This window comes from Dasypus novemcinctus, chromosome 23 (assembly GCF_030445035.2).
Source record: "Dasypus novemcinctus isolate mDasNov1 chromosome 23, mDasNov1.1.hap2, whole genome shotgun sequence".
In the NCBI taxonomy this organism is placed as follows: domain Eukaryota; kingdom Metazoa; phylum Chordata; class Mammalia; order Cingulata; family Dasypodidae; genus Dasypus; species Dasypus novemcinctus.
The window spans coordinates 25,496,500-25,518,588 of record NC_080695.1 but is presented as its reverse complement, the minus strand read 5'-3'; the positions used below and the strand labels follow the sequence as shown (position 1 = coordinate 25,518,588).

At 40.9% G+C, this 22,089-nt stretch overlaps 1 protein-coding gene and 1 pseudogene across 4 annotated transcripts in view; both read right to left on the bottom strand.

Annotated features, from left to right (window-relative positions):
• The window catches only part of PSPH (phosphoserine phosphatase), a 90,594-nt gene extending 68,517 nt beyond the window's left edge, over positions 1-22,077 (bottom strand). For 2 of the 4 annotated variants that reach the window (XM_071211187.1, XM_058286007.2), the window contains exon 1: positions 21,440-21,987. The gene's annotated coding sequence lies outside the window, so the exon portion shown is untranslated. Of the gene's footprint in view, positions 1-21,439 lie in introns of all 4 variants that reach the window. The other 2 variants (XM_058286008.2, XM_058286005.2) reach the window with 2 other exon arrangements.
• LOC101434280 (probable U3 small nucleolar RNA-associated protein 11 pseudogene) lies at positions 6,808-20,043 on the bottom strand (annotated as a pseudogene).
• Positions 22,078-22,089: the final 12 nt, after the last annotated feature.

Below are 22,089 nucleotides of genomic sequence, written 5' to 3'. Positions count from 1 at the left end.
ATGATAATTGGGTCACCAATGACAAATTACAAAAAGAGAATATATGGCTATGTGATGGTCTGAAACTGTATGTACCTCAGAAAAATAAGTTCTTAACTCTTAATCCATTCCTGCGGGTGTAAACCCATTATTAAGTAGGACATTTTGATGAGGTCACTTTAGTTAAAGCATGTCCTACCTCAACGAGGATGGATTTTAATCTTATTATCGGAGGCCATTATAAATGGGAAAGAGAGAGAGAATGTCATGGAAGCAAGAAGCTGAACCTGGAATATAAAGGACAAACCAGGAGACACTGTCGTATATCTTGCCATGTGGCAGAGGAGCCAAAGAGAGCCAGCAGCTAGTCTTTGGGAAAAAAGCATCACCTTCTTGCTGACTTGATTTGGACATTTTCCTGGACTCTTTTGGTAAGCAAATAAATTTCCATTATTTATGCCAACCGATTTCATGGTATCTGCTTTAAGCAGCCTAGGAAACTAAAACAGACTGAAAGTAGAATGTAAACCTAAATACTCAGAAGTTCCTGAATCAGTTATATTTGTAATGAAAGTTACTATGAACAGAATAAATAATTCCAGTGGCAGGGTGGATACATGGAGTATACCAGTTGTGGTAATGTGATATTATTAATGAATTTCAAAAAGAAATACTATGTTTGTAAACTGATCAGTTCCTCTGGGCATGACACCCTGACTGCATTCAATTCAGAGATTTCACTTTTACTTCATTAAATTAAGATTAGGGCTTTGATTTCGCCATATCCGTGGGGTGTTGAGTCCCCACCCCCTTGGTGGGAGGACAGTCACATAGAAATGACACAGCAGAGGAGAAAGCCTAGTTTTGGCACTGAAGATCCGGGTAGAGAGCCAAGTCATTTGCCTGATAGTTTACAGGTGACCTTGTAGAGAAAGCAAAGCAACTGACCCTGGAAAGAGAAGAGCCCCAAAAGAGATGAGTCTTATGTCAGCCTACAGCTGAGACCAGAAGAAGCTAGAAGCATGGAGCCTTAAGAGAAGAGGGAGGCTGAACCCTCACAGAGATCAGCACATGGCCAACAGACTTTGGTGGGGGAAGTAACTTACTCTTTATGGCCTTCTGACTGTAAGCTTCTACCCCAAATAAATACCCTTGTAATAGCCAACAGATTTCTGGTACTTTGCATCAGCACCCCTCAGGCTAACTAATACACCAGTGTTAGCAAAATGGCAAAATTAGTATAGCATTAAAGTTGTATTTCAAGAGCTAAGATGTCTAATGATGTCCAAGGAAAACAGGAAGCTTCCACAACCACCAGGACAACCATACAATTAATTTTAGTGGATCTTAAACTTAAGTCAACAGTCTTCTGCTCAAGTTAATGTCCTAACTAAGTATCACACTGCAAAATATCCATACATTAAGTATAAGAATTTCAGCTGGTAAAGCTGACCTGGGTAATTTTAAGAATATATATATGGGGATGCAGATGCAGCTCAACTGACAGAGCTTCTGCCTATCACATAGGAGGTCCAGGGTTCAATACCCAGGGCCTCCTGGCCATGTGGCGAGCTGGCCCATGTGCAGTGCTGCCACATGCAAGGTGTGTCACCCCCCACAGGAGTGCCCCTCCCCACAGGAGTGCAGCCTGCCCAGGAGTGGTGCCGCCCACATGGAGAGCTGACACAACAACAAAAAAGAGACAATATGAGATGCAGAGAACTAGGGAGCTGAGGTGGAGCAAAAGAATGATCACCTCTCTCCCACTCCGGAAGGTCCCAGGATGGGTTTCCAGAGCCACCTAAAGAGACAGAAGAACACACAGCAAAGGAACACAGACAGCAGACAACGGAGGGGGGTAGAGGGGAGAAACAGAAAGAAAGAAAAAAAAAAGAAAATATATATGAACACTCATTTGTTTTCAGGAAACAGGAGGGAAAATGCAGCACAATCTCTTCTCGTATCAAGGTACTGTCAGTTAGGACAAACCTGGAGTACTCAAAGTAGAATTCAGGTTTACAAGATGAAAAGAATGGCAAGAAATGTGCAATTGCTGTAGGGTATGTGCGTCTGAAAACTAATCTCAAGAAGGAAAAATAAATGGTATGCTTTATCCATCTTAGTGAAAGAGCTGCAGTTTAAACTGTTTAAAGTAGCAGGTAAGACGAATAGACAAAAATTGTGTTAATTTCTATTAAAAGCTGTTTCTGTGTGGACATGTAACAGACACAGTAAATATCTGTTACAGTCTTCACTTAACAAACCATGCATTTAAGTGTAAGTGAAAGCAAAAAAAAAGAATTGTGTATGGATATATAACTTTGAGATTAGTCTTAAAATGTAAATAAAATGTGTAAAGTGTCTTCAGATATTGTGCTATTTCTATTATACTGATGTAATATATGTATGGTACCCTGCAGAGGTAGCAAAAATCAGAATTATTGTAGCTTTTCACCTCTACCTATCTTGTATTATTTATCTTATTTTGCATACTTCTTGTGAAATGGAATTTTGCAGAGCATTTCAGAGAAGAAATTACCTAATTTAATTTCTTCATTGGATAAGAAGGAATCCCAGATATTATATTTCAAATTTGATATCACCAGAAATATTATTAAAAAGATATTTGATTCTAGTAATTCTTATATAACTATAGATTGCAATTTATCCATGTACACATTCCATTTTTTCTTTTTTTTTTTTTTAAAAGATTTATTTATTTATTTAATTTCCCCCCCCTCCCCTGTTTGTCTGTTCTTGGTGTCCATCCGCTGCGTCTTGTTTCTTTGTCCGCTTCTGTTGTCGTCAGTGGCATGGGAAGTGTGGGGGGCGCCATTCCTGGGCAGGCTGCTCCCTCTTTTCACGCTGGGCGGCTCTCCTTATGGGTGCACTCCTTGCGCGTGGGGCTCCCCTACGCGGGGGACACCCCTGCGTGGGGCGGCACTCCTTGCACGCATCAGCACTGCGCATGGGCCAGCTCCACATGGGTCAAGGAGGCCCGGGATTTGAACCGCGGACCTCCCATGTGGTAGACGGACGCCCTAACCACTGGGCCAAAGTCCGTTTCCCTCCATTTTTTCTTACAACAGCTTTTTTCTTTTTCTGTGATGCTTCAGGAAGTTAATATGAGGCAGATTAGTATAGGGAAAGAGGGAAACAGCTAAGACCCAGTACAGAACATGGTTACAAGAGCTTTCCCAGAAACCCTCTGAGGGGAAGACTGCTACTAAATAACAAAGCCGGAAAGAGCCTACCAAGACCCTGGCCATGAGGTCCCATTTGGAACTCTTTCTGGGGTCAAGGGGAAGCCCCAGATACTTCTAAACAAAAGGCCTCTTCATTGGGCCCTGAGAGCTAACAGGCAGGGATCATAAGGCAACAAATCAGAACAACAGCTGGGGGCAGCAGTGTATCTCAGGCAGTTGAGGGGCTGCCTCGCACATGGAAGGACCCAGTTCAGGTCCCGGTATTTCCTAAAGAAGACAAACAATGAGCAGACAACAAGCAGACTTCAAGCAAAAACAATGAACAAAAAAATCAATAAGCAGACAATGAGCAAAAACAATGAGCAAAAACAAATGAGGGAGCAGATGTGGCTCAAGTAGTTGGGTGCCCAGTAACTCCAAACGTCCCCCAACACTTAAGTAAATAGATCTAATTGGTGATAGTTCCCTCCAATTAATGCTTCTAACACGATGATTAATTTTATCCATCTCACCTAGCCTCTACTCAAGCAAACACATAGTTCTTAAGTTGAAAGTTTTATTTTCTTTAAAGATTTATTTATTTTTCTCCCCTTCCCTCCCCACCCCGGTTGTCCATTCTCTTTGTCTATTTGCTGCATCTTCTTTGTCCGCTTCTGTTGTCAGCGGCATGGGAATCTGAGTTTCTTTTTTTTTTGTTGCGTCATCTTATTGTGTCAGCTCTCCATGTGTGTGGCACCGTTCCTGGGCAGGCTGCACTTTCTTTCGCGCTGGGCAGCTCTCCTTACAGGGCGCACTCCTTGCATGTGGGGCTCCCCTACGTGAGGGACACCCCTGCGTGGCAGGGCACTCCTTGCATGCATCAGCACTGAGCATGGGCCAGCTCCACACGGGTCAAGGAGGCCCGGGGTTTGAACCGCGGACCTCCCATGTGGTAGACAGACGCCCTAACCGCTGGGCCAAGTCCGCCGCCCTAGTTGAAAGTCTTTATGTTTCACTTTTACTGAAGTGACTTGAGGCTTTAGGTCACTATTTTTCAGTTTTTCAGGCTTTTTTTCCCCCCAAAATACTGTTTTCCTTATACTTTCATTGAAGAAAATATAACAGTGGTCAATAGTCTTCTTTAATTTTGGAAAACTTAATTATGTGTCTCATACTTCATCCCAATATAGAGAAACCCAAACCAGGATAGCCAAAAAATCAAAATAGATACTCAAACATTTTGGTTATAGATTAAAGGGAAAAAACTGACCTTAGATATATATTAAAATGTTTGCTACTTTTATAGAGTTACAAGGACATATTTCTCGAACATACCTGGCATGCTTTTATCAAGCACATTCAAAACTAAAGCTGAGCTACTTTTTCTTAGTTAAAAGTACACTAAAGTCATCGACAATTTGTCCAAACTTATTTCAAGTTATTCTATTTTTGGTAATTAAAAAGGTTTAAAATGCTTTAAAATGACAACAAACACATACAAATAGTGCATGTGCACTATATTAAAATAGCTTTGAAATGAACTATTATCTTGAAATTATAATTAAAAAATTTTTAATAGTTGAAGATTAAGTTGAATTACCTTGACACTATATAAAAGAGTGTGATGATAAGAAATGGTCTGAATCAGTCTAATGACTTCTTTTTCACCTTGAAAACTTATCTGGAAGCTAGTAACCAGCTGAATGTTGTTAACTGACCTATTTATTGATGGGCTGAGAACTAGAGTACCTTGACCACTTGTCCTTTCCCCTTATAAACTGCTTGTTCTTCAAGTGTATGTTTTTGGCCCTATAACGTTTATCTTGCCTCTCTGGTTTTTGATATTATAGATTGCTTCAGAAATCTACATGCCAATTAGCCAGTTTTCAAAACAAAATCCATTTGTCACAATCAAGGTGTAGATGGCAATCATTAAAGTATTTTTATTATGAGCAAATATTACTTATTAAAAATTTAGTGGGGGAGTGTATATGGCTCATGCAGGTGAGTGCACACCCCCCACATGGGAGGTCCTGGGTTAGACTCCTAGTGCCTCCTAAAGACAAACAACCAGCAGCCATCAAGCAAAAACAACATGCAAACAACAAGCAGACCAGCAAAAACACATGAGCAGGAAGCAGATGTGACTCAAGCAGTTGAGCACCCACCTCCCACATGCGAGGTCCCAGGTTCGGTTCCTGGCACCTCCTAAAAAAAAAGCAATGAACAGATGACAAAGGAAAACAAGCAAAAATGGGCAAACAGACGAGGGAGCCATCCTTAGGGAGTAGGGAAGAGCGTAACTAAAAAAAAAAAATTAGTGATGTAACAAGAGAAAAAAGCTTTAATGTTAGGTAAAAATGTAGAATACAAAATTACCACAGTACAATCACAAAACACAAATAAGGGTGGTGCATAGCTCTACAAAAGGAGGAAATAAACCAGAATGCTCACCGTAGTTCACCTCCATAGCTCCAGCTCCTAGCACTTCAAGTATTCAATAAATACTTGTAGTTCTTGAATAAATATTGGGACTTAGGAATGAATTAATCTATTTTCCAAAGTTGTTGTAATGAAATTATAGGACATTCACAATGAAAACAAATTTAAGAGAGATTTCATACCCCCAAGACAATAACACAGGGGAAGGGGCTTTAATGTAGTTTACAGGAAGAAATCAAAAGTAAATCTAGGTGTGAAGCAGATTTGGCTCAACAGACAGAGCACCCGCCTACCACATGGGAGGTCCAGGGTTCAAACCCAGGGTCTCCTGACCCATGTGGTGAGCTGGCCCACATGCAGTGCAGGTGCGCACAAGGAGTGCGGTGCCACGCAGGGGTGTACTACACATAGGGGAGCCCCATGAGCAATGAATGAGTAAGCCTCGTAAGGAGAGCCGCCCCGCGTGAAGAAAACACAGCCTGCCCAGGAGTGGTGCCGCACACACGGAGAGCTGATGCAGCAAGACGATGCAAAAAGAGACACAGATTCCGGGTGATGCTGACAAGAATACAAGCGGACACAGAAGAACACACAGCGAATGGACACAGAGAACAGACAACTGGGGCATGGGAAGGAGAGAAATAAAATTTAAAAAAAATAAATCTACAATAAGATTTGTAACTAGTAGTGCTACCACATAGGTATGATAAAGACTTGTTATTTTCTTTTTATTTTGTAATAATGAAAATGATCTAATATTGCTTGAAGTGATGAACGTACAACTCTGCAATTATACCAAATGCCACTGATTGTACATTTAGAAAACTGTATGGTCTGTGAACAAAAATAAATAATAGGGAGGGTTGGAGGTAGTATTAATCTTTGATGATGCTCTTTCATAATTTGTAACAAATGTTACACAACAATGAAAGGTATTGGTGTGGGTTGATGCATGGGAACCCTGTATGATGGCACGCATGTTTTTTTTTAAGTTCACAACTTTTACTATACATTATTTATGTACGTTCATGAGTGATATATTTCAATTAAAAATTAATTAAAAAACAAAAAGTCAAATCTATAAGAAATTATGGCTACAAAGAGAAAAACCATGTCATTTGGTCTAAAGGAATTTGAAATGACTGAGAAAAAAACAATTCTTGTCCACATGAACTGAATGACAAGACTCATCTATAATATTTCAACGTTTTTGATGACTCTGAAATTTGTAAATAGCTGGGAAGTTCACTTTCTTTCTTCATCTTCGTAGTTCTACCCAAAAGATCTTTCCATGTTTGAATTTTCTGTGCAATTACAATTCCTTCTCTCATTCAATCCTCTGTGTCAGACAGTAACACTGCTTTTGCTTTCCTTTAGCTATCTGCTTCAATTTACTGTGGCCGGTAACTCCTGCCACTTTTTCCTTCCGTAGGGTCTCTATTGTGGGTCCACTGAAGACTGTCGACTAGTTCCGGAGCAGTTCACAGGTGAGTTGCAATAATAAACTGTTCAGCTTCTTTTTTTTGCTGTCAAAAAAGAACACATGCTTGTTCTGTTGCTTCCCCGGGAAATCCAGCAGATGGAGCTCTGGTTTTAGGCTTTCAATTTTCTTAGCTTCTGCAACCCTTTTCATTGCTATTTATTTGACATCCTGAGTTTTCATCAGTTTCAGTTCTTCAAGAGTTACTTCTTCCTTAGTCTCCTTAACAACATGAAACGGACTTGGCCCAGTGGTTAGGGTGTCCGTCTACCACATGGGAGGTCCGCGGTTCAAACCCCGGTATGAGAAGCGCTGATGCTCACAATGAGTGCCCTGCCACGCAGGGGTGTCCCCGCGTAGGGGAGCCCCACGCGCAAGGAGTGCACCCATAAGGAGAGCCTTCCCAGCGGGAAAGAAAGAGCAGCCTGCCCAGGAATGGCGCCGCCCACACTTCCCGGCTGAGGACAACAAAAGCGGACAAAGAAACAAGACGCAGCAAATAGACACAGAGGACAGACAACCAAGGGAGGGGGGGATTAAATAAATAAATAAATCTTTTAAAAAAATAAATAACATGAACCCTATCCTGGAGCTGAACCCGAGTCATTTTATAGTAGAATTCATCTGGAGTTTTTTCAAGGGCCTTCTTCCGGAGAGCTCTGAGGTGTTCTTGCTATTTTTTGGTAGTCATCTGCATGAAGTTCGTAATCTTATTTTTCTCCAGCAAGCCCAGATGTTTTTGACAGCCAGCTGGCATTGCTCTTGGTGTCAGCCACCTCCCGACAGGCCGCCAGTTCTACTCATGCGGGAAAAACTCTATATAGATCACGCTGGTTCCTCGCAGCCTCAGCCACCACCAGAACTACACCCTTAACTACAGTAATGTATCTAAGGCAGGGCAGTTTTTTTTTTTTAAAGATTTATTTTTATTTATTTAATTCCCCTCCCCTCCCCTCCCCTCCCCCCCCCCCCATTGTCTGTTTTCTGTGTCTTTTTGCTGGGTCTTGTTTCTTTGTCCGCTTCTGTTTGTCGTCAGCGGCACAGGAAGTGTGGGCGGCGCCATTCCTGGGCAGGCTGCTCCCTCCTTTGCGCTGGGCGGCTCTCCTTATGGGTGCACTCCTTGCGCGTGGGGCTCCCCTACGCGGGGGACACCCCTGTGTGGCAGGGCACTCCTTGCAGCATCAGCACTGCGCATGGGCCAGCTCCACACGGGTCAAGGAGGCCCGGGGCTTGAACCACGGACCTCCCATGTGGTAGACGGACGCCCTAACCACCGGGCCAAAGTCCGTTTCCCCTTGAATCACTTTTTCCTTTGTCCGTTTTGTACGTTGCTAAGGTTGCAAATGTGTGTGGTATTGCTAACTTTTAAATGAATTGTAAAATGCCTTAGATATTTGTTTAAAAGGCAAGCACAGGAGACCCTGAGGATAATCAGATACCAATGAAAGTGAAAAAAAAAAATGCAACTGGACCTTGCATTCTTGCCACCCCCAGTAAGATATGTGGGAGGGGAGAGAACACATCTCAAGCTGTTGAGCACCTGCTTCCCGTATGGGAGGGTCCTAGGCTCACTCCCAGGCTCCCGTATCTCAAAAAAACAGTAACTGTTTCAGGCAAAAATCATCAAAGGAGGCTAAAATTAGTAGACTAAATTATGACTAAAAACAATATTGGGAAGCGGATTTGGCTCAATGGATAGAGCATCTGCCTACCACATGAGAGATCCAGATTCAAACCCAGGGCCTCCTGACCCATGCGGTGAAGCTGGCCCATGCGCAGTGCTGATGCGCGCAAGGAGTGCTGTGCCATACAGGGGTGTCCCCCGCATAGGGGAGCCCCACATGCAAGGAGTGCGCCCCGTAAGGAGAGCTGCCCCGCGCGAAAAAAGTGCAGCCTGCCCAGGAGCGGGGCCGCACATACAGAGAGCTGACACAGCAAGATGACACGACAAAAAGAGACGGATTCCCCATGCCGCTGACAAGAATACAAGTGGACACAGAAGAACACACAGCGAATGGACACAGAGAGCAGACAACTGGGGGTGGGGGGCGGGGGGGAGAAATAAATAAAAAATAAACCTTAAAAAAAAAAAACAGATTATTTACATCTCTTTTCACAAGATAACATTAAATACAAAGAGGAAATATTGTAACTTTACAATGAAGAAATCTGGCAGGTACAACATTAACCCAGTGATCAGGGACAGCATCACAAGAAATGGGATTTACCAACATAATGGGATCCTACTAATTGAACTTTCAGAACACATCATTTTTGTGGTATTCTTTCCAAAAATTAAGAAGCTACCTTTCATCAAACAACCCAAATTAAGGGACATTCTATAAGAAAACCAGCTAGTACTCTTCAAAACTGCCTAGATCATTAAAGATTAAGAAAGACTGAGCTATTATAGGTTGAAAGAGAATGACAAAAAAAGTTTAATTCTGGATTGGATCTAGGTTGGAAACTGGACATTAGTGGAATGATTGGCAGATTTTGAATTAAGTCAATACATTAGATTTTTTCTTGTTAGGAGGTACCAGCATTTGAACCCGGGACCTCATACCTGTGAAGCAGGTGTTCAACCACTGATCCACACCCACTCCCAGATATTACTATAGTATTTATATAAATTTATCAATTTTGATATTTACGCTGTTATGTAAGATACTGATGTTTAGCGAACCTGTGTGAAGAATATATAGAAATCCTTTGTATTGTTTTGCTTTGGTTTTTAGTTAAGAGATTTTATTCTTATAATTACCGTGCTTGTTGAAATAGAAAACAAGTATACAAAAACAATTGACTAGCTTGTACTGTATTTGCAATTTCTTTGTAAGTCTGAAGTTACTTCAAAGTGAATTTTTTAAAAAAATTACACCAATCTACTGTTATCAGACAGGCAAAAATACAAAAGCTTGATAACATATTCTATTGGCAAGACTGAAAATCAAGACACTAATACAGTATTGGTGGGAGTGGAAATTGGTAAATTCCTAAAGATGATTTTGTACTATCTTCCAAAATTACATACAGATATGCTTTTTAGCTAGCAATTCCACTTTTAGAGTAGAAAATCTACAGATATTCTAACATATATTGTAACAGCAGAAGACTGGAAACAACTAGATTCAACAAGTGACTGGTTAAACACATGCATCCAATTAATTATGCCACTATAAATAATATGAGAAAGCTCTCTATTCAGATATAAAAAGATCTTCAAGATACATCACTGGACATTACACATTTTGTCAAAATTTATAAAACTGTACAGTGTAAAGTGTAAACCACAATGTAAACTACAGACCTTGGTTAGTAGCAATGCTTCAATATTTTGTCATCAATTGTAACAAATGTACCTACCACACTAATGTAAAATGTTATTTATAGGGGAAATTTTGGGAGAGGGTGGGGTATATGGCAATCCTCTATACTTTCGAGATAACTTTTCTGTAATCTAAAACTTTCATAAAAATAAAATTACATGAAAAAAGATACATTGTTTAGTGAAGAAAAGCAAGGGGCAAATAAGCATAAAGGGAGAAGATATTTTTGTTTGTATTGTATTTGTATACACATTTGCATAAACTAACTTCTGAAAAATAATAAACGATGGCAATTATCAATGGTTTAGTGGGAACTGGGAAGGGAGAAGGGATGGGAATGACACTTTCTACTGTACACCCTTTTATAGTGTTGATATTAAATGAAAGTTAAAACAAAACAAACCAAGACAAGACAATGTAGAGAGTTTGTGAGATCCATATAATAAGCTCACATAGATTAAGGCCTAGCAGCAGACAAGAAGTGGTTGACTTCCAGGAAGATGGTGGGCCAGAAAGACATGGACTCTTCTCCTCCAGAAAAAAAGCTAGAGGATAGGCTGAAACAACCTGGAAAAAGATCTTCCACAGTTTAAGACACCAGGCAAAAGGTGAACACAACCCAGAGGAGAGGGACAAAGGTGGGGAACCACAGTGACAGAACTGTGAGTTGAAACCAGTGGCTGCCGCCGCCAGCACCCTCCGCCCACTAAAAGCACTTTAGATACTCAGGCCTCTGGGCCTGTGGCTGCAGACAAAGGGGACTTTAGGGATCCACCACCCCAGGAAAGAGGAGAGACAAGGACAAGGCTGACTCAGTTTCTGACCCACAAATTATACGCTGTGTCCCACTGGGCCCTTCCAGGTAGGATGGGGCCGTGCCATTGCCTGCCTTGGGAGTCAGCAAGGGGCTACAGATAGACGACCCTCCCAATCTCCTCTACTGACCTGGAGTGATTGTTGAGGACTCAAGAGGGGAGTAGAAATACTTCATACCTGGGAAAAAGGAGGGGTATGCCAGACAAGGCTGGAGAACTGTCTGAGAGAGTTTGAATTACAAGGCTCTTAGTCCCCAGGCGAAAACTTCTATCACACTGACGCCCTCCGCAGTACAACAAACACACTCAGACCAGGCACTGAACTGAGAAGGCTGTCAAAGAGCGCCATTTGCTGGCAGACCAAGGAACTGCATGTGACAAAATTAACAATGAGAGGCTTTTTCCCGCTTTATAGCCTCCTCCCCAAAGCCCTAGAAAGTGGGTCTGCAATCAATAACTGGGCCCAGAGACCAGTTTTGAGAAACTAGTAGGGATAATCCTAATGATCCAGGTCAAGTTAAGAATCAGAGAGCAGTAGTAACACACAGCCTCCTGCCGCAAAATTCCTACAAAAGAAAGAAACTGAGGATCTATGTAAACTACATCCTAAGCAGATGCCTAGACATCAGCAAAAAATTATGAACCATACTAAGAAAATGGAAGACATGACCAAAGAAAATGAATATATCAAAGCCCCAGAAGAGATGCAGGATATGAGAGAACTAAATTAGTGAGATGTGCAAAAATTTCCAAAATCAAATTAATGAGTTGAAAGACAATATGACTAAAGAAATACACAACATCAAGAAGACATTGAGCAAACACAAAGAAGAATCTGAAATCTTGAACAAAAAAGCAAGAGAGCTCATGGAAATGAAAGACACAATAGGTAAGATAAAAAATAAATTAGAGGCATACAACAGCAGACTCAAAATGAGAAAAAAGAATAAGTAAAACCAGAGATAGAAAGCTGAAATCAAAGAGAGAAAAGAATGGGAAAAAATGAGCAGAGACTCAGAGCTGAATGGCAACACGAAACGAAACAACATAGGTGTCATGGGAGTTCCAGAAGGAGAGAGAAGGAAAAAGGGGCAAAAATATCCGAGGAAATAATAGCAGAAAATTTCTTAGCTCTCACGAAAGAAATGAACTTACAGGTCCAAGAAGCACACCATACCCCAATCAAAATAAATCCAAATAGACCTACTCCAAGACACATACTACTCAAAACGTCAGATGTCAAAGATAAAAGAAAATTCTGAGCAGCAAGGGAGAAGCAAATCATCACATACAAGGTACACCCAGTAAGACTTAGCATGAATTTCTCATCAGAAACCATGAAGGTGTTGCTCAAATGTGGCCACTCTCGAGGCCAAACTCAGCATGTAAATGCATTACCTTCCCCCCAGTGTGGGACATGACTCCCGGGGATGAGCCTCCCTGGCGCTGAGGGATTACTACCAAGTACCAGCTGATGATGTAGCTACCTTGAATAAAAGGATCAACTCAGACCAGCAGAATATCTCAGCCTACATGTAATATCAGATGATAAAAATGTTTTTTGACCTTGAATAATAGGGGGAAATGGAAAGGACAAATGAGTTTATATGGCTATGAGTCTCCAAAAAAGAGTTGGGAGGTCATCAGAGGAGTCGTCCTTACACACGCCTAAGCAGGGTCCCAGAGACAGTCAGAGTAGATACAACCCCAGGTATTGGTACTTCTGAGGGCTACAGAGACACACAGGTTCTATGGTCATGGCAGATGGAGTTCAGGGACATGTCAGTTGGCCCCACTTTGGAGTTTGTGTTCCTGAGTGTGATGGAGTTGGACTGAGATGTGATCTTTGTTCACAAGCCACTCCTGTTACTTTTACTGGACCCGTGGTTGGTGCTGGGGTTTGGTGTATACTCAGGGGACCTAAATCTCCAGACTGTCCACGCGATAGACAGGCCATGAGCCTCAACAGACTTGCAACACTTACCCTCTGATTTATTGGACTTACCCCAGCCAGCTAACAGGGAGGTAAAGAAGGTCAACCACCACACCAGGAGCCCAGAGTGCCTACAACTGCAAGCAGGAGAATTGCAGCCATCATCCATGTGGAATCTAAGCACCCTCTCGATATAGAAGTGGAGTGGACATAACCATCCCAGGGTCCATAGGATGGAGGAATAGAGTATGGATTAGAGTGGACTTACTGATATTCTATTCTGGAACTATTGTGATTAGTAATGGGAGAAAATGTAGCATTGACGTCAAGAAAGTGGCCAGGGTAGCCACTGAGGGTAGGGAGAGGGAAGAAGAGATACGATGTGGGGGCATTTTCAGGACTTGGAGTTGTCCTGGGTGGTACTGCAGGGACAGTTACTGGACATTGTATGTCCTGTCATGGTCCACTGGGTGGACTGAGGGAAAGTGTAAACTATAATGTAAACCATTATCCATGTGGTGCAGCAGTGCTCCAAAATGTATTCACCAAATGCAATGAATGTCCCATGATGATGGAGGAGGTTGTTGATATGGGAGGAGTGGGGTGAGGGGGGTGGGGGGTATATGGGGACCTCATATTTTTTGAATGTAACATTAAAAAAAAAAGACAAAATAAAAAATAAACCATGGAGGTGAGAAGACAGTGGTATGATACAATTAGGATACTGAAAGAAAAAAACTGCCAGCAGAGAATTCTTTATCCAGCAAACCTGTCCTTCAAATATAAAAGTGAGTATAAAATACTTGCAAGCAAACAGAACTAAGAGAATTCATAAAAAAGAATCCACCTTTGCAGAAAATATTTAAGGAAGGCTTAGAACCTGGAAAAAAAAAAAAGACACAAGAGAGGCCTGGAGCAGAGTACAGAAGAATAGCATAAGGAAGGCTTAGAACCTGAAAAAAAAAAAAAGACACAAGAGAGGCCTGGAGCAGAGTACAGAAGAATAGCATAAAGGAAAACCAAAAAAGTAAAAAGACAGACAAAAATAGGATATGACATATGAAACCAAAGAATAAAATGGTGGAGTAAATAATGCACTGACAGTAATATTAAATGTGAATGGATTAAACTGTCCAATCAAAAGATACAGGCTGACAGATTGTATGAAAAAGCATGAGCCATCCATATGCTGCTTACAAGAAACTCACCCTAGACCCAGGGGTACAAACTGGCTGAAAGTGAAAAGGATGGAAAAATATACTCCATGCAAATAGTAACAAAAAAAGAGGAGTAGCTACACTAATATCAGACAAAACAGACATTAAATGCAAAAAAATTATAAGATATACAGAAGGCCATTATATATTAATAAAAAAGAGACAATCCATCAGGAAGATATATCAGTCATAAATACATATGCACATAACCAGGGCGCCCCAAAATACATGAGACAAACTCTGGCAAAATGAAGGCAGAAAAATACATCTTTACAATAATCCTTGGAGACTTCAACACCCAATTCACATCATTAGAAAGAACAACTTGACAGAAGATGAACAAGAAAACAGAGAACTTACTATGATAAGTTAGACCTATCAGACATATATAGAACTCTGCATTAAAACTCAGCAGGTTACACATTCTTCTAAAGTGCCCATGTATCCTACTCCAGGATAGACCATATGTTAGGGCACAATGCAGCTCTCAACATAAAAAATTGAAATTATACAACACACCTTCTCAGCTCATAATGGAATAAAACTGGAAATCAGTAATAGACAGGAAAAAAGTAAATTTATGAATGTGTGGAGGCTAAACACACTCCTAAATAATCAGTGGGTCAAAGAAGAAATTGCAAGTGAAATCAGTAATTATATTCAGACAAATGAAAATGAGAACACAACTTACCAAAACTTAAGGGATACAGCGAAAGCAGTCTAGAGAGAGCAATTTATACCCCTAAACACCTATATTAAAAAAGAGGGAAAAAGATGTGGCTCAACCAATTGGGCTCCCATCTACCATACAGGAGGTCCAGGGTTTGGTGCCCAGGGCCTCCTAGTGAGGGCAAGCTGGCCCACACGGAGTGCCAGTCCACACAGGAATGCCACCCTGCAAGGGAATGCTGCCCTGTGTGGGAATGCCATCCAGGGTGGGAAAGCTGCCCCGTGCAGGAATGCTAGCCGACGTGGAGAGCTGGCGGAATGCCACCTAGTGTGGGAAAGCTGCCCCATGCAGGAATGCTAGCCTATGTGGAGAGCTGGCGCAGCAAGATGACACAACAAGAGACACAGAGGAGAGAAAATAATAAGAAGTAGCAGAACAGGGAGTTGAGGTGGCACAAAAGAGTCATCACCTGTCTCCCACTCCAGAAGTTTCCAGGATTGGTTCCCGGAGCCACCTGATAACATAAGCAGACAAAGAAGAACACAGTGAAAAGACACAGAGAGCAGACAACAGGAGGAATGGGGGGAGGGGGAGGAGAAATAAATAAAATAAACCTTTAAAAAAAAAAAGGCTAAACTCATAGATTTAACTGAATAACTAGAGAAACTAGGGAAAAAAAAAAACAGGAAAACAATCGCAAAGAAAGCAGAAGGAAGGAAATAATAAAGATTAGAGCATAAATAAATTGAGAACAAAAAAACAATAAGAGAAAATCAACAAAACCAAAAGCTGGTTCTTTGAGAAGATCAATAAAATTGAAAAACCCCTAGCTAGACTAACAAAGAAAAAAAAGAGAGAAGATGCAAATAAATACAATGAGAAATGAAGGGTGGGGGGGAGTTATGACTGACTCCACAGAAATGAAAAGAATCATAAGATTAGGAGAAACCCTATGTAAAAAAACTAGACGACCTAGATGAAACGGAAAATTCCTAGAAATGCATAAACAACCTGCGCTGTTCATGAACTGCTACAAGAAATATCAGAACTTAACAAACCAGTCACATGTAGAGACTGAATCAGTCATCAAACATATCCCAGCAAAGAAAAGTCCAGGACCAGCGGCTTCACAAGTGAATTCTACCAAGTATTTCAAAAAGAATTAACACCAATCCTGCTTAAGCTCTTGCAAAAAATTGAAAAGGAGGAAAAATTACCCAACGCATTTTATGAAGCCATCACTCTAATACCAAAACCAGCTACAGACACAAGAAAAGAAAGGTACAGACCAATCTCTCTAATGAATATAGATGCAACAACTCCCAAGAAAACTTGCAAATCAAATCCAACAGCATATCAAAAGACATATACATCACAACCAGGTGGGATTTATTCCTGGTATGCAAGGCTGGTTCAACACAAGAAAATCACTCAATGTAATATGCCACATTAGCAAATTCATGGGAAAAAACCACGTCATCATCTCAATCGATGCAGAAAAGTCACTTTTTTTGATAAAAACTCTTAAAAAGATAAAAGTAGAAGGACAATTCCTCAATATGATAAAAGGCATATATGAAAAACCCAGAGCCAACATCATACTCAATGGGGAAAGGTTGAAAACCTTCCCACTAAGATCAGGAACAAGACAAGGATGTATTCCCACTATCATCAGTGTTATTCAATATTGTACTAGAAGTTCTAGTCAGGGCAATTAGATGAGAAAAAAAATAACTAAAGGCATCCAGATAGGAAAAGAGAAAGTGAAACTACCATTATCTGTGGATGAAGTGATCCTATTTTAAGAAAATTCTGAAGTATCCACAACAAAGCTACTTCAGCTAATAAATGAGTTCGGCAAAATGGCAGGATACAAGATCAACATGCAAAAATCAATAATGTTTTTGTATACTAGTACTGAACAATCTGAGGAGGAAACTGGGGAAAATTCCATTTACAATAGCAACAAAGGACTCAAATATCTAGGAATTAATTTATCCAAAGAAGTACAGGACCTATATGGAGAAAACTACAAAACAATGCTAAAAGAATTCAATGAAGACCTAAACAAATGTAAAGATATTCCGTGTTCATGGATTGGAAGACTAAATATTGTGAAGACGTCAATCCTACCCAAACTGATTTATAAATTCAATGCAATAACAATCAAAATTCCAACAGCCTACTTTACAGAATTAGAAAAGGCAATTACCAAAATCATTTGGAAGGAAAGTGCTCCAGAATAGCCAAAAACATTCTAAAAAAGAAGAGCGACATGGGAGGAATTTCACTACCTGACCTTGAAACACAGTATAAAAATGATCAAAGAGACACACCAATCAGTGGAATAGAATTGAGAATCCAAAAATAAGCCCTCCCCTATACAGTCAACTGGATTTTGACAAACCTACCAAATCCAAGTTAACGAGACAAAGCAGTCTCTTCAACAAATGGTGCTGGGAGATACTTGATATCTATAATCAAAAGAACGAAAGTGAACCCCTATCTCACTCCCTATACAAGAATCAACTCAAAATGGATCAAAGACTTATATATAAAAGCCAGGACCACAAAACTACTAGAAAGAAAATGAAGGAAAACATCTTCAAGACCTTGTAGTAGGTGGTGGTCTCTTGGACCTTACACCCAAAGCAAGTGTAACAAAAGAAAAAAATAGATAAATGGCACCTCCTCAAAATTAAACACCTTTGCACCTCACAGGACTGTCAAAGGGTGAAAAGGCAGCAGACTCAATGGGAGAAAATATCTGGAAATCACATGTCCGATAAGAGTTTAATATCCAGGATATATAAAGAGATGTTACAACTCAATAAAAAGACAAATGACCCAATTAAAAAAATGGGCAAAAGACTTGAATAGACATTGGTCCAAAGAAGAAATACAAATGGCAAAAAAAAATATGAAAAAATGCTCAACAGTTCTAATGATTAGGGAAATGCAAATCAAAACTACAATGAGATATCATTTCACACCTATCAGACTGGTCACTATTAAAAAGTCGGAAAACTGTCGCTGCATGTTGAAGAGGATGTGAAAAGAGAGGAACACTTATTCACTGTTGGTGGGTATGCAGAATGATACAGCCACTGTGGAGGACTGTTTGGCAGTTCCTAAAGAAGTTGAATATAGACCTTTCATGTGACCCTGCAATACCACTACTGGGTGTATGCCCAGAAGAACTGAGAGCAGTGACATGAATAGACATCTGCATATCTATGTTCATAGCAGCATTATTTACAATTGCCAAAGGTTGGATCCAGGTGTCAATCAACTGAAATGAATGTATAAACAAACTGTGGTATACTCACACAATGGAATATTATGCAGCTGTAAGAAGAAATGAAGTCATAAAGCATACAACACCATGGATGAACCTGGAGGACATTATGTTGAGCAAAGCAGACACAAAGAAATAATATATGACTGTGTTACTATGAACCAAATATATCGTGTAACATACTGTTTGATAAAAAAAATTTTATATGTACCCAGTACATTTAATTGAGAAATGTTTTTTATTCAACTGTATTTTCTTGTTGTTTTTAAATTATTGTTTATATTTTCAATTATTAAATGTACAAAATAAAGGTAAAAAAATGAAGAAAGTGGTTAACAACAGTTATCTTGGGTTGTGAGATTATAAATTTATTTTTTTCTTCTATTTACAAAAAATTGCTTGATGTGGCTCAAGCAATTGAGCTCCCATGTACCACACATGGGAGGTCTTAGGTTTGGTTCCCCGTGCCTCTTAAAATGATGATCAGCACACAACAGACACAGCAAATGCTAAACAACAAAGGGTTGGGGAGAAATAAATTTTAAAAAATAAATCTAAGAAAATAATAATAAATTTTTGATAATTTTTTATAGTATGTATTATTTTTGTAATAAGAAAATCAGTATTTATCTTAGCAATTTTTTAAAATGCTTTCAGACAGGGGTTCTTAACCTATTTTTGTTCCACTGACCCCTTTGCTAGTCAGGTGAAAACCAAGGCCCTTTCTCAGGATGTAGAGGCAGATAGTTTTGTGACACTCAACTAGCATCAGGTCTAACAACTACTGTAACCTCCCAAGTATGAATGAGCATTTGAAATTCACCAAAAGGCATTCTAAAATTCTCTTGTTCTATACAAACCTTAGCGTATAGCTGACACTTTTCTATTACTCTATTTTGTATCATATGATGCAAAGAATCAATTTAACCATAAGCTTTAATTTGTTTCCAAGTGTAATAACTGCGACTAATAGAATGATGTATGTTAATAGATTGTCTCTACAGGGATCATGTGGGCCCCTCTGCTAAGAATTTTGTCTAATGGTATTAGTGGAGATACCTAATTTAAAATTCTGGGGAAGTGGCGGTGGCTTAGGTAACTGGGTTCCCATTTACCACTTGTGAAGCCCCTGGTTCGGATCCCGGTGCCTCCAAAAGAAGACAGGCTGGTGCGACCCGCAGGCACAGCAAGCAGACACAAGACACAAGAAAAGGGAACATAATGAGATACACAACGAAGTGGGGAGCAGAGGCTCCCGCCCGGTACCCCCCTAAGAAGACAATGAGCTGATGCAACAAAAGACAGGGAGGGAAAACAACGAGAGATACAACAAAGCTGGCAGTGGAGGTGGCTCAAGCAATTAGGCACCTTGCTTCCCCAATGGAGGTCCTGGGTTAGACCCCAGGGCCTCCTAAAAAGAAACAAGGAAGACGAACAAACACAGCAAGTGCAAACAATGAGGGGGGTGGGGAGAAATAAAAACCTTAAAAAAAAATTCTAGTATTTGTTCATCATGGATTGTTGACATTAATTTTAATTTCTAAAAATACTTCATTAAAATATAACTAGGGAAGCAGATGTGGCTCAAGTGATAAGGCCTCTACCTACCATATGAGAGGACCCGGATTTGATCCCTGGGACTTCATGGTGAAAAAGAAGAGAAAGCGTGCCTGTGTGATGAGCCAGTACCCGCATGGCGAGCTGAGTGCCTGCGCAGTGAGCTGAGTGCCCAAGCAAGTGCCTGCAGGGCAAGCCAAGTGCCCAGGTGGCAAGCCAAGTGCCTGCACAGTGAGCCAAGTGCTCACATGGCAAGCTGAGTGCCCGTGTGAGTGCCCACATGGTGAGCTGCGTGTCCACACAGCAAGCCAAGTACACGGTGAACCAGTGCCCACCCAAGTGAGTAACGCAGCAAGATGACACAATAAAAGAGAGTTGAAGGGGAGAGTCAAGGCAAAGCCCAACAGAAACCAGGAACTGAGGTGGCGCAACTCACAGGGAACCTCTCTCCATATCAGAAATCCCCAGGACTGAATCCTGGTGAATCCTAGAGGAGAAAGATGAGAAGACAAAAAGAGAAATAGATACAGAAGATCACACAGCACATGGACACAAACAGCAAAAAAAGCAGGGCAGGGGAGGGGGAAAATACAATAAAGCTGTAATCTTATCTTTTGTGTGTGTGTATATATATAAATATATAATTAATTTAGATCACAGAGGGTTACTTTTTTTAAGTTTTTTTTTTTTTAGGTACTGGGCTGGGGAATGAACCCAGGACCCTGTATGTAGGAAACTGGCACTCAATCACTGAGGCACATCCACACCGCCACCACTGAGTTTTTTGCTTTTGTTGTTTTTTTTCACCACTGAGTTTTTTGGATGCCCCGCTAAATTCTGCACCCCAGCCAAGTGACTCACTTGCTTCATCCTAGTTGCAGTCCCAATAAAGGTGGCGCACTTGAGGTCTTCCCACTCCCCCTTTCCCTACCTGCAAGAGGATGCCTATATTCTGCCATCTTCATCTCTGTTCACCTGATAATGCGTTTGCCCATACATATATAACAGCAGTTATGGAAAATCCATATGCACACCAAGTAACGTCTGCCCAGCTAATCACAAGTCACCTACTGTGTTGTGCTGTTACTCAAACTTATGTAGATGTCTTTGTGGTTTTCAAAAATACAAATCCACTTAAAGGAATATACCAAGATATTCACTGCAGTCTGAGTAGATTGAGAACTATCTAAATACCAACCAATAGGTGACTAGTTAATTACATCATTCTTACAAAGATTATGCAGCTGTTGATAAATTTTACTTTACTTTTTTAAAAAAACGGGTCATTCAATAGTACAGGTTATAAATTGCAACTCTGTGTGGGAAAAATATTTAAAATTCACATATATATCTGTAAACTTTTTAAAAACATCTGGGGAATTCAGAGTATCAGAGAGCAACTACGCTTGAGTGGAAGAAGTTAAACTGTGGGAGAGAGGAAGGCTTACTTTTGACCACCTGCCCCTTGGCACCTTTTGAATTGTCAACAATTCTCAATCTACCAAACATAAAATACAAAAACATTACCGCATACCTGGATGGGGGACGGGGGATTAGATGGTAGGAAACAACTGTGGAAATCGTTCGGAATTTTTTTGATCTTCAAGGGCAGTCCTCTCAAAGGCTGGACACCAATGCTCAAGTTGTGTTCTGAGTCATACGAGTGGACCGATTCTAGCTTCTCCTCAACTCCCACAGCTGCAATCCGAAGCTTTCTAAAAGCATCTAGCACTTTCTACCTTGCATTAACATCGCTTCATCTTCCCAAAGTCTAAAACACCAAGGAGCTAGGGTCCTCATCATATTTACTTCCGCGCCCCTACAGCACCTAGAACACCGCCAAGCACACAGCAGATACTCAAGAAAAGTCTGGTGAAAGGGATAAAAGCAGCAGCGGAAGGACACTGTGGGCAAACCTGGCCAGGGAAAGGGAGGAAGGCCACCCAAAGCCCTGCAGCCAGAGGCCTCCAGAAGAGAGGGGCTGGCTCTCCAAATATGCCCGAACGACGTGGCTTACACGCCCAGCAAACAGGTTCCTTCTTACGGGGAACAGACGCTAGCCTCACCCCGCCTACATCCTCAGGATCCGGCCCACAAAGCCCGGCACCCGCCACTCTTCACTGCGGAAACCCACGTGCCTGCGTGCCCAGGGAACTCGCTCCTCCCCGGCACAATGGCGCCGCA